The sequence below is a fragment of the Urocitellus parryii genome, chromosome 8, assembly GCF_045843805.1.
Source record: "Urocitellus parryii isolate mUroPar1 chromosome 8, mUroPar1.hap1, whole genome shotgun sequence".
Lineage (NCBI taxonomy): Eukaryota > Metazoa > Chordata > Mammalia > Rodentia > Sciuridae > Urocitellus > Urocitellus parryii.
The window spans coordinates 122,384,477-122,397,377 of NC_135538.1; the positions used below are offsets into that span (position 1 = coordinate 122,384,477).

Sequence of the window (12,901 nt, forward strand, 5' to 3'; positions counted from 1 at the left end):
CTGTAAAGCCAATTTTGGCAATAAATCTGTAGGAGTACAGGATAATGATTACAAATATCCTAATAATAATTTTGGTTGGGAAAAGAAAAAATGCTGGGTGCAGTGGTACATGACTGTAATTTTAGCGGCTCAGGAGGTTGAGGCAGGAGGATCATGAGTTCAAAGCCAGCCTCAGCAACAGTGAGGCACTAAGCAACTCAGTGAGACCCTGTTTCTAAATAAATACAAAATAGAGCTTGGGATGTGGCTCAGTGGTCAAGTGCCCTTAGTTCAATCCCTATTACCCGCCTCCCCCCAAAAAGAAAAAGATTTTTCCTTCTTGCTCTCAAATTTAACAACAATCCAGAATGTCTCCCATTATACTCATACTCAAAGTATCTCTGAGGATCATCACCTGTGTGCTTGTTATGATTGAATGATGAGTGTTTCTAAATCTCCTGTGCTAGAGGCTTGGTGCCTGGATGGTCCTACAGGAAGATGGTGAAATCTTTGAGATTCATGGCCTAGTGGAAGGTCATCAGGGCATTGTGGGCTGTGTCCTTGAAGGACATTGTTGGACACCCACCCCTTCTTCTCCTCCTTTGCCTCCTGGTGAGGAGGTGAGTGGTTTTGGTTTGCCCAGTGCTCCCAACATGATGTGCTGCCTCACTACAGGTGTGAAGTGGCAGGACTTCATGGAATCACCCTCTAAAACTGTGAGCCATAATAAACCTTTCTCTCTCTATTTAAAAAAATTGTTCTAATTAGTTATACATGACAGCAGAATGCATTTCAAATCACTGTACACAAATGGAGCACAATTTCTCATTTCTCTGGCTGTACATGATGCAGGGTCACATTTTGTGCAATCATACATTTACATAGAGTAATAATGTCCATCTTATTCCACAATATTTCCTATCCCCACACCCCTCTGTCCAATCAAGAGTTCCTTCATCCCCCCTGCCTCCCCCCTACTTATGGATCAGCATCCATATATCAGAGAAAACATTTTCGCCTTTGTTTTTTTTGAGGATTGGCATATTGTGCATAGCATGTTATTCTCAACTCCATCCATTTACCTGAAAGTGCTATAATTTCATTCTTCTTTAAGGCTGAGTAAGATTCCATTGTGTATATATACCACAGCTTTTTTATTCATTCATCTGTTGAAGAACATCAACATTGGTTCCATAGTTTAGCTATGGTGAATTGAGCTGCTATAAATATTGATGTGGCTGTGTCACTGTAGCATGATGTTTTTAAGTCCTTTGGGGTATAAAGCAAGGAGTGGGATAGCTGGGTGAAATGGTGGTTCCATTCCCATTTTGCTAGGAATCTTCATACTGCTTTCCATAGTGGTTGTACCAATTTGCAGTCCCACCAGCACTGTATAAGTGTATCTTTTCCTCCACATCCTCACCAACATTTACTGTTGCTGGTGTTCTTGATAAGTGCCATTCTGACAGGAGTGAAATGAAACCTTAGAGTAGTTTTGATTTGTATTTATCTAATTGCTAGAGATGTTGAAATTTTTTTTCATATATTTGTTCATCAATTGTATATCTTTTTCTGTGAAGTATCTGTTCAGTTCCTTAGCCCATTTATTGATTGGGTTGTTTTTGGGGTTGTACTTATTTATTTTTGAGTTCTTTATATATCCTGGAGATCAGTGCCCTATCTGATGTGCATGTGGTAAACATTTCTACCATTCTGTAGGCTATCTCTTCATGTTATTGTTTCCTTTGCTGAGAAGAAGCTTTTTAGTTTGAATCCATCCCATTTATTAATTCTTGATTTTATTTCTTGTGTTTTAGAAGTTGTGTTAAGGACACAAGTGACATGATAAAGGTCCTAAGTGACATGATAAAGATTTGGGCTTATTTTTTCTTCTATTAGGTGCAAGTTCTGTGTTCTAGAGCCTAAATCTTTAATCCACTGAGTTTTGTGCAGGGTGAAAGGGCTTAAATTTTATTTTCTAACATATGGATTTGTAGTTTTCCCAGCACCATTTATTAAAGAGGCTATATTTCTCTATTGGATGTTTTTGGTGCCTTTGCCTAGTATGAAATAACTATTTATGTGGGTTTCTCTCTGTGTCTTCTATTCTTTACCATTGGTCTACATGTCTACTCTGGTGACAATACCATGTTGTTTCTGTTACTAGAGCTGTGTAGTGCAGTTTAAGATCCATTATTGTGATGCATCCTGCTTCACTCTTCTTATTTTCCAAATAAATTTCATGGTTATTTTTTCTATCTATATGAAGAATGACATTGGAATTTTAATAGGAATTGCATTATACTTGTATCATGCTTTGGGTAGTATGGCCATTTTGACAATTTCCAAGACAAGAACATGGGAGATCTTTCCATTTCTAAGTTCTTTTTCAGTTTCTTTCTTTAGCATTTTGTAGTTTTCATTATAGAAGTTTTTTTACCTCTTTCATTAAGTTAATTCTCAAGGATCTTATTTTATTTTTTGAGGCTATTGTAAATGGGGTAGATTTCCTAGTTTCTCTTTTAGAGTATTCATCACTGATGTAAAGAAATGCATTTGATTTATGGGTGTTGATTTTATATCCTGCTACTTTTCTGAATTCATTCACTACTTCTAGAACATTTCAGGTAGAATTTTTTGGATCTTTTAAATATAGAATCATGTCATCAGCAAATGGTGATAGTTTGGAAATTCTTCTTTTCCAATTTGCATTCCTTTAATTTCTTTTGTGTAATTTCTATGGCTAGTTTCTAGGAGTATTAAAACTTTCATTTTTATAAGTTAACTATCTCAGGTATTTGGTCCCTCTGAGAGGAATTTATCACAGTATTATATCTTGAGTCTAAGAAAAAGCAAAGCTAAGCTTTCTCCAGTTTGGGCAAATGCCAAAGTGTAATTTTTCTCCATGAATTTCTGCCTACCTTAATACTTTGAGCTAAAGAATTATTCTCTTAGTTATCTACCTGTGGATGCTTCTTCCACTTTATGGCTTCTTAGCTGATTTTTGGGGAAGGGACAACCTTAAAATCACATTACTATAAATGGAACCACCATGAACTACCGATTTCTTCCTGCTGTAGGTCTGACACCAGGCAGATGCTGGAACACTATTCTGTCTACAGAAGTGCTACTCAAGTGGGTACTATATGCACCAGTGCTGGACTCTAAATGTTTGTTACCAACCCACAACAAGACACAGACAGAAAGTCAGATTTATCAACGACACCTTTACTACACCTTGTCCCACACTGACACCAGTCAAGCATAAGATGCAGATTTATATAAAGCTCTTGTCTGCTGAGAGCAGTTTGATTATCAGCTGTTGGTATGGCAGTTTGAACACCTCCACTCAACATCTCCACTGAGTGCCTGGAAAATCCTGTGCTCACACAAGCCCCTGAGAGTCTTCCCTTCTTCATTGATGCAACTCTTATCTTTCTGATTACAGTGTCACAAATTCTTGGCATTCTCCTTACTTCCTCTTTCTCATACTCCAATTAACTTCATTAGGAAGTGCTGTAAAGTCCCACTTCAAAATGTGTGCAGCATCCAAACACTTCCACTATTTCCCCTGCTCATACACCAGGTGAATTGACCAACATCTCCAGCATAGGACTATTTCCCTGCAGTTTCCCTGCTGCCTTGGGAGTCCTCCCATCTCAATTGTATTCTCAGCTCAGCAGTTAGTAAGATGCTTTTAAAAGATGCACCAAGCCTGTCTTTTCCCCAAACTGCTCCACTCAATGTAAGATTCCTTTTATTAACCTCCAGATCTTCAATGACTGGCTGTGCCTCTGTGTTCCTCTCTGACTCAACTCAGGACATCACAGATCCTTCCTCTCCCCAGAAGACACACAGGATCCTGCCCTGGTGCATTTTCACTGCAGCTTCCTCTTTGCCTAGATAGATCTTCCTCCAAACATCCTGACAAATTCCTTCATGTCCTTCAAATCTATACTCAAATGTCACCTAACATGAATACCGTCCTCACTGTGCTTAGAGTGTGTCTTCTTCCTCTTTCCTATAGAACACAGGCTCCACAAGGGTGGCACTTTTGGTTTGTTTTCAGTTCCCCGATGTATGCTTGGTGCAAACTGCATGTCATCTCTTCAGTACTCAACAAATCAGAGCTGAATGAATGGTCAGTGTAGCCCCTCCCTCTTCTAGAGACACTGTCTTAATTAATGAAACCTCAGACCAAACACTGTTGAAGCATCTTGAGGACAAGAGCTTCTCAGTCTGAGGTTGAAGCTATGTGCACTTTTCTCACAAGTGCTGCTCTCCCTCCCTCCACACCAGCCCTCTTGCACTCCACAGAACCAAAGTACATTTTGATCTTCAGGAAAGATGATCCTTGACTAATGGGTCACATTTTCTAGCTAAAATGAAATCTCTATTAGACTCTGTTTTATTGATTAAGGAATTTGTAATGGAGCAAGTTCTAGGATTCGTATTGTTAAGGACAGTGAAATTGCAGAATAGAGAAGATAGAACCCTAAGAGGAATTTATCTAGGATGAGAAACCGTGAGATCCTTCCTCTCTGCTAATCCCATAATCTGATTCCTTTAAAAATATTGGAGGAATGATAGAAAATACAATCCAGGAAACTGCTCTGGGTTTTTGGGGCAATGACAGGAAAAAAAAAGAGAGTTCTGCTGCTATCGATGATGAGAGACACCCAGAGGAGAAAGAGCCCAGACATCATATTTACTAATAAGAACAAGGATAATTCTCTATTGAAGCTGAGAAACTAAAAATGGTGGGAGCAGAAGGTCAGACTCTGGTCTCATCCTATACAGGACAAGCCCTGGTGATGCTTCAGTCCCTGTCGTCACAGGTCCCGTTTTGATGAGGTTCAACTGGAGGGACAAAACTGAGGAGCAGGGAAGATGATCCAGCTGAGGAGATGATGATCCACATCAGAGACCAGGATGCACTGATGAGACTGAAGGACACCTTGTCCACCCTCAGCTGCTTTCAGTCTTCTCCTGTCCCACCTGCACTAGACTCAGCACAGCAAACATATGGATTCTAGAAGGTTTCAGGCTTTATTTTCTCTTTGAAATTTAGGAATCTTCGTTTAATTAACCCATCAACCATATTTTGTGGCATAAAATTGTAATACAAATCAATATCCAAATTCTGCTTTTCAGTAGAGAAGGAAGAAGCTACAGCCCAGGGCAACATGAAACTACATCAAAAATGGAGACATCCCAGCCCCACATCTGCTACATAGGAAAGTTGACTGAGGAAGAGAACAGGACAGTGTGGGGAGGGATCTTGGTGGTCAGGGATGTGCTCTTCTCTGCATTTCCTCAGTGATGATGATAGGAACACAGACACATAGACACAGATGCCAGCTGCACAGAGAAGTAAGAACCTCTTGAAATCTCAGTAGGAAGAAGGAATGAATTTAAAAAATCCTGTACTGCTCAGTCCCACAGAAGGCAATGTCTCACACTGTAAAAAAAAAAAAAAAGGTATTATGAACAGATTCAGATCACTCATTGTAATGGAGACCCTCTGAACAACCCATTAAACACTCAAAATGTCACAAACCCCTGTGAGAGTCCCTGTAACCCAGGAGTGTCTCCATTCCCCAACCCCTCTCCCTCTTTAGGCCCTCCAGGGTCTCACATTTTTAAGCAGTGAGAGACACATAAGAGTCCTGGGCACTGTCATTACCTGAGCAGAACAAAAACAGAACCTGGTCAGAGCCCACAAGAGATGTGGGTAATGAAGGAATTATGGGATAGACCAGCTCCCCCATTGCTCCCCACTAGACTATTCCTAAGGTCTCAGGGATCAGTGTTCTTCATACTTACAGGCAGCTAGAGCATAGGGCCCTTTGTTTTACACCTGTGGGAAGAAAGCATCCTGTGAGAGAACAGTTTGGAGATAGGTCTTAGAGGTACCCCCTAGTGCTGGACACTGGGACAGTCTCCAGAACTGTGACTGCAGACATAGGGAAGCATCAGGAGACAGGAAGAAAGTAGATATGTAGGGATGGAGCCAATTGCTCTCCTTGAGGTCTGTCCTCAGCAGGAAGATTCCCCTCTGGCCTCTAAATTCTGGGAATCAGGTCCCATCACCACAAAAATCAAGAGGATACATTGTCCTTTAGATTCTATGCACTTTACAAAAAGTAAACAGCGTCCAGGTTGGGTAAGTACACGTGTAGATTTTACTTCCCATGAACAAGGCAGGGCACACTTCTTCCAGGTACTTGAAACCACCAGTGGGTCAAAAATTCAGACCCTGCACTTTCCCTACCTGTGTTTTTCTTCTTCCACAAGACAAAAGCGACCACAGTTCCAGTGACAACAGCTCCAAGGAGAACTACTGCAGCAACAATTCCCACCATGGGGATGGTGGCCTGAGGGGGTGGCCCTGGGAGGGGAAGGGAAGTCAGGTGAGGGGCCCTGATCCCCAGCTCTCAGCCCTGACCCTGCTGAGGTCTCCAGAAAGCCTCCTGCTTTCCAGACAACAGGTTCTGGGCCCTCACCCCCTCCTTACCCCATCTCAGGGTGAAGGACTCAGGCAGCCCCTCATGGTGCACATGGCAGGTGTATCTCTGCTCCTCTCCAGCAGGCACCTCCACAGAGGCCCATTTCTGGAAGTTTCCATCCCCTGCAGGCCTGGTCTCCACAAGTTCCATGTCCTGGGTCTGGTCCTCTCCCTCCCGCTGCCAAGTGAGGGTGATCTCCTTAGGGTAGAAGCCCATTGCCCAGCACCTCAGAGTGATGTCTCCTTCAGAGCTAGTGTGGTGAGCCACATGTGTCTTCGGGGATCTGAGAAGAATAGGGAAATTCAGACATTTTTGCATTATCTCTCCTGGGCCACCAGCCAGAGAATGGACAACACAATTGGGTGGGGGAGGGAGCACAAAACCTATATACAAGTCTGGATTCAGGCTTCTGGCATAATCTCCTATTCCTTGCAACTAGTCCTAGAAAGTTCTAGAATCAGGTTGAAACAACATAGTGTAAGAGGCTACATGTCCCTGAGAAAGAATTCGTATTCTGATCTGGATGTTGATCAGAGATGTGGAAAAGCTGGAGTCAGACCTTCAAGGACACTAGGCTGGAGTGGACCTGGCAGTCTGTCCTTGATGGCAAGACTGCTACCAGAGAACTGTGGTCAGGCTTATTATTGTCTTTCTCACCAGCCAGGGAGAGAGAGACTGGATTCCTTATTTGTCCTTAGAGAAAGCCGCCTTCAGTTCCTCTGTAGTGCAGCACCTGGGAATCCAAGCCCACTCACCTCCCTCTGGAGGAGGAGCTGGGAAGTGTTCTAGCATGGGTGCCATTCTCCCCACCTTGTGGGAAGTGGGCCAACAGATCTGCAGGAGCTCATGAAGGTAACCCACTGCCCCTCATACCTAAGCGCTGCAGACTGTCCTTCCCGTTCTCCAGATATCTGAGGAGCCACTCCACACAGGTGCCCTCCAGGTAGGCCCTGGGGCGCTCTGCAGCACCTGTGGCCTCCCACTTTTGCTTGGTGATCTGAGCCGCAGCATCTGCAGCGGTCCAGGAGTGCAGGTCGTCATTCAGGGTGATGTAATCCGCGCCGTCGTAGGCGTACTGAAGGAACCCTCGGAGGAGGCGCCTGTCTGTCTCCACCTCACAGCCATACATCCTCTGGAGTGTGTGAGAGCCTGTCCCCGCCGGGCGGTCAGCTGCGTCCCCGCCCCGCCCACCCCGTGGGATTTTCCCGCTAAACTGAAAACGAAATCAGGTCACAGTCCCTGCGGGAGCTTTGTCGGTCGAGGGTCTTCCGATCCCTTAGACTTGGGGGCAACCTGGCACGAAGGCATCATTGATGCCTCGGACCAACAGGAGAAGGGACAGGAGGGATGTGATATCTGTTAAGGGCCAGGTCACTCACCGCCCTCGCTCTGGTTGCAGTAGCCGCGCAGGGTGTTCAAGCACATTCGGTGATTCTGTGCAGAGTTCTCGGAAATCCGTGTGTTTTGCTCCCAATACTCCCAACCCTCCAGCCTCATCCAAGCTCCAGTCTGGGATTCTTCGCGTCACTGTGGAAGCGCATGAACTGGGTGTCGTCCACTTAGCCCAGGGAGATGAAGCGGGACTCCCCAGGGCAGGGCCGAGACTTGAAGGTTTCCACATACCTCAAGGAGTGGGAGCCTGGGGGCTGGGGATGTGGCTCAAGCGGTAGAGCGCTCGCCTGACATGCATGCAGCCCACTTTCCATCCTCAGCACCACATACAAAGATGTTGTGTCCGCCAATAACTAAAAAATAAATATTAAAAAATTCTCTCCCACCCTCCCTCCCTCCCTCTCTCTCCCTCTCTCTCTCAAAAAGAAGTGGGAGCCTGGAGGCGAGAGCCACTGAGACCCGGTCCACCTTCCTCCAGGCGCCCTACCCAGGTCCGAGGTTGACAACACCTGGAGGAGAGGAGGGAGCTTGAAAGATGCAAAGGGGGTGGAGTGATGCGGAAGGGCAGGACTTACGGGCAGGAGTGGAGGGTCAGGACTTGCCTGGCTGTAGAGGGGAAGGTCTGGGCTGGGAGCAATGGGGAAGCAGTTTCCCCTGCTCCTGCTCACTCACTGGAGGGTCCTCTGGCTCCTCTGGGGCTTCTCAGGCGAAGAGGCTGTTTCCCTCCCCCTCTGCCCCTCAGTACCAAGGCCCCCGAGAGCAGAGATCTGAAGAAGCAGCATTAGGAGCACTATCACCCCCATCTTGCAGTTTGGAAATTCTGCCTCCTGGCTGCTGGATGGGGGACTTTAAAACCAAATCGCAGCTATGCAGGTTGCCTTCTCTAGGAGCAAGACATGCAAAGGGGGTGAGAATGGTGTCCAGGCAGAATCACCTGACTCAAGTTGGGAGAGCAAGAAGTCAAACTCCAAGGAGAGGGGGAATCAATCTTTGGTCTGTGTCCACACCCCAGACACCACTCAAGATCCTGAGAGCCACACCCACCTGGACTTTGCCCTGAATGCACTTCTGTACCAGTTGTTCTTTGTCACAGTGTCCCTTTGATTTCTGCCTCAGGGCTAAATACACAGTTCTCAAATGTTTGGTTCCAAGGTCTTTGTAGGCTCTTAGAAAGACATGTGCATTCCAGAGGTAATCATGTTTATGTGGATTATGTCTACCAAAAAAATTGCTGTTTTAGAAATTAATTCCAATTTAAAGATATTTTAAATTAACAGAAAAAAATAGTTTATTAATGTCTGTGGATGAGTCTTGCACATTGAATGGATCTTGCACTACTAATGCATGATGTTTTTTAAAGTCATGCATTGTTGGGTCAAGTTGTATAGACCTTCTAGTGTTAACATATTTAAGTGCAAATAATCAAGAGGTCATATGTTGGTATTCCCACAGATTTAACCAGAAAGTGATGTAGGTACTTGGGAATCTGTCAAGTTGATAGTGGTGAATTCAAGTTCTCCCAGATTCTGAATTTCTCTTGAGAGCATATATTTTATCATTGAAAATATTGCTTTCTGTGGATTATCTGGAAGGGACAGGCTCAGTTCATTTTTTAGAACGTTGGCCAAATACTGAAGTCTAAAGAATAGTTTTTGTGTCATTCATTGTTTTAAGGAGGAATCATATTCCAAATAATGGGGCTGGTACAACTCACCAAATGGCTTTGGTTGATACAAACACTCTACTTTCAAATGTACCAGAAGTGTCTTATGTGTACTTCCCATTTTATCAATTAGGTGTTTTTATAATGTGGATTCTGGAATGGAGATTTAATAAAGTAAATAATTTTTAATACTTTAACCAGGACATGTTTAAGTGAACTGGCATTCTTTTTTCTTCTGCAGTTAAAAGGTGCTCAAGAAAACAATAAATAGTTTTGCAGTTTGGTACCATAGCTTCACTCTTGCCAAGGTTTACTTTAGTGTAAATAATTTTTTTTTTTTGTGGTGCTGGGGATTCAACCCAGGGCCTTGTGCACGCCAGGCAAGCGCTCTGCCAACTGAGCTGTATACCCAGGCCCATAAATAATATTTTAGTGAGGTAATAAAAATGTTTTTTGATCATAGAGATCTTGTGCAATACTCTGAGCACCTTCAAGGGTTCCATAGATCACAGTTTGAGAACTGCTGCTCTGAGACAACAGTAGAGAGCTCCCAATTGGTCTCAACTTCTTTTTTTTAAAATTAATTTTATTTATTTTTATGTGGTGCTGAGAATCAAACCCAGTGCCTCACACATGCTAGTCAAGAGCTATACTACTGAGCCATAACCCAGCCCTGGTCTCAACTTCTTTGCTTGATCCTCTGCTACTGTTCTCAATAATTGCTAAAACAAGTAAAAAAGAATGGGTATTAGTGAACAAGTAATTACGCACAATTATATACAGAAAGAAAATAAATAGTTCTTACATATTAAAAGTGATCGTATAAATGAAAAATTCTATAGATTATTTGGACAATTAAAGTAATACCAGAAAAGAAGTAGTAACACTGGAAAAGTAATGGTAAGCAAGACAGAAGAACTCTAAAAGCACAAAGTTATTAATAAAGGATTTCAAGCAATTGAATCAGGGGAATTCCAAAAATAATTGAGAATATGAACTTATTTTAAAATCTCAAGAAATATCTCAGCCTTTTCAGCACTCCAAAATTACATGTGAATTGCTCCCAAACAAATGAAAACAGATCCAGAAAGTAGGTAGAAAAAAAGAGACCCTGAACATTTCAAGATGTAGGAAATGCAACTTTAGAAGCTAGATAATGTTGAAACAATATCATGCATGCTCCAAGTAAAAATATTTTCAACACAGAACTCTATACTAAGTTAAAGTTAGACTAAGAGGTAGAGTATCCTAAAGACATTTCAGATGTTTAGGGCTTCAGTATTTTCTGTTCATGTTCCAATAGGATGTGGCTAAATATATGAGAAACAAAAATGATGGAGGAATCCAAGAAAAGGGGACACATGGGATGTACCTAAGAGAGGAGCCAGCACAAGACAGGGAGGCCGTGTTCCCCCATGAGGTGAAGCAGATCCAGGGAGTCAGCCTTACTCCAGTTGTGAAGGCATCCAGTCCAGGTCTGGCAGGACTGAGAGTTCTGGGACAGGTGTCTTCACAAAGACCAAGATGGTGAATTCTGGATATGCTTAAATATACTCAAGGAGACTGCCTTTGTCTGTTTTGCAGCTCTAAGGGAACACCACATATTGAGTAAATTGTGCAGATCAGGCATGTATTTCTTCACCATTATTAAGGTTGGGAAGTCCAGGGTCAAGGCACTGGCATCTGACTAGGACCCTTCTGCTGTTTCCTCTTGTGGTGGAAGGTTAAGGACAGGAGGGGGCAACCCACTCCCAAGATAACAGTACTGATCTATTTATGAGAACAGGATCCTTATGACTCACCCATCTCCCATTAATTCCATCTCTGCACACCATCACATTGAAGATCAAGTTTGTAACACGTGAACTTTGGGACAGACATTCAAACCACAGCAGAGACCCTAGGAGAAAGTTTGGGAAAATTCCAAAATAACAGAACAACAGAAACCAAGCAAATGAAGGAAGAACAATTTTATTAATTGCAGGGAAGTTACAAATCAGTTCAAGAAAACAAAGTGATGAAAGTTACAAGCCTAGCTGTGAATAACATTTGCATAGTCAGTGTAATGTAAACAACATTGTTCTAATCAAAAGTATAAATTGGCTATTGAGAGAATAGGGCATGTGCAGGGAAGCTTTCAACTAAAAGTGCAACGTGAAACTGAAAAACCAAGAAGGAGCCCTATCAGCCTTCTATTTAGAGGTAATAATAAAAGTATCAGGCAAAAGAAGTAAAGCAGGGACCAGGAAATGGGACTGCATGGAAGATTGGGGTCATTTGTCTTTTTACTGAGTCTTATAGAAGCATTTGTCCTTTCAAATGCTGTCTATGATTCCACTCAAAAAATAATGCAATGTTTAAAAAGACACCATGAGAAAAAGGACTCAGACATCACTCTATAAGGTTTATCGGAGATTTGGGGCAGTAATGGAAAGGAGACAAAGGATCAGGTGGTGAATTTGTAAGAAGGGATTTTGTTTTATTTACTGAGTTAACTTGTGTTGTTTTAGTGGGAAATATTGCAGTATGATTGAACGCAGAAATGAACGAGCCACAGAGAGTAGAATGTGATGATACAGGGGATGGAGGGGCCAGTCTTATTATTCCCAGGTGTGGAGGTGGCCTCAGACAGCAACAGATCATCCATCATCACTGGTGGGAAGACGGGGGAGACAGTTTCAGCTGTGGGGCCTCTGATGGGATTATGATGCAGTTCTTACCTGAGTCCTATTTTTTGTCCAAGTGAAAAGAGAAAGAATTTTGTCTTCTAGGAGTGAGGAGTGGAGAGTTAGTACTGGGGTGTAAGAAGGGAGGAGAAAGTTAGAAATTGCCCACTCAGGAAACCAGAGAGGCAACTGACCTGGGAAACGGCATTTGCAGAGAGCAGTACTGGGGCCCACTAAACTCTGTATTCATCATCTGAGTGAATGAGAGGGAAAGGAAAAGAAATATGCAGCATTTAGGCTGTAGGAGGAGGAGGAGAACAGACTAGAAGGAAATGCAACAGAATTTTTCTGGTCTAGGCATATGGATTATTTTTAACTTGTGATTGATCCTTGTCAACATTTTATAAATTTTCTACATCAAACAATATATTAGAGTCATATATCACCTAATGACAAGAATACTTTCTATGAAATGTGTTCTTATTCTATGAAGCTAGTATCACCCTGATGCCAAAGCAAATGAAGACACATCAAGGAAACAAAACTGATATCAGTATGCCTGATGAACATAGATGTAAAAATCCTTAATAAAATATTAGCAATCTACATTCAAAAACACATTAAGAAGTGGGGGAATGTGGTAGAATGACATGGACATTATTACTCCTATATATGGGTATGGATTGCATGAA

At 42.7% G+C, this 12,901-nt stretch overlaps 1 pseudogene; it reads right to left on the minus strand.

Moving 5' to 3' along the window:
• Positions 1-517: 517 nt before the first annotated feature.
• Positions 518-8,194, minus strand: LOC144256462 (class I histocompatibility antigen, Gogo-OKO alpha chain-like; annotated as a pseudogene).
• Positions 8,195-12,901: the final 4,707 nt, after the last annotated feature.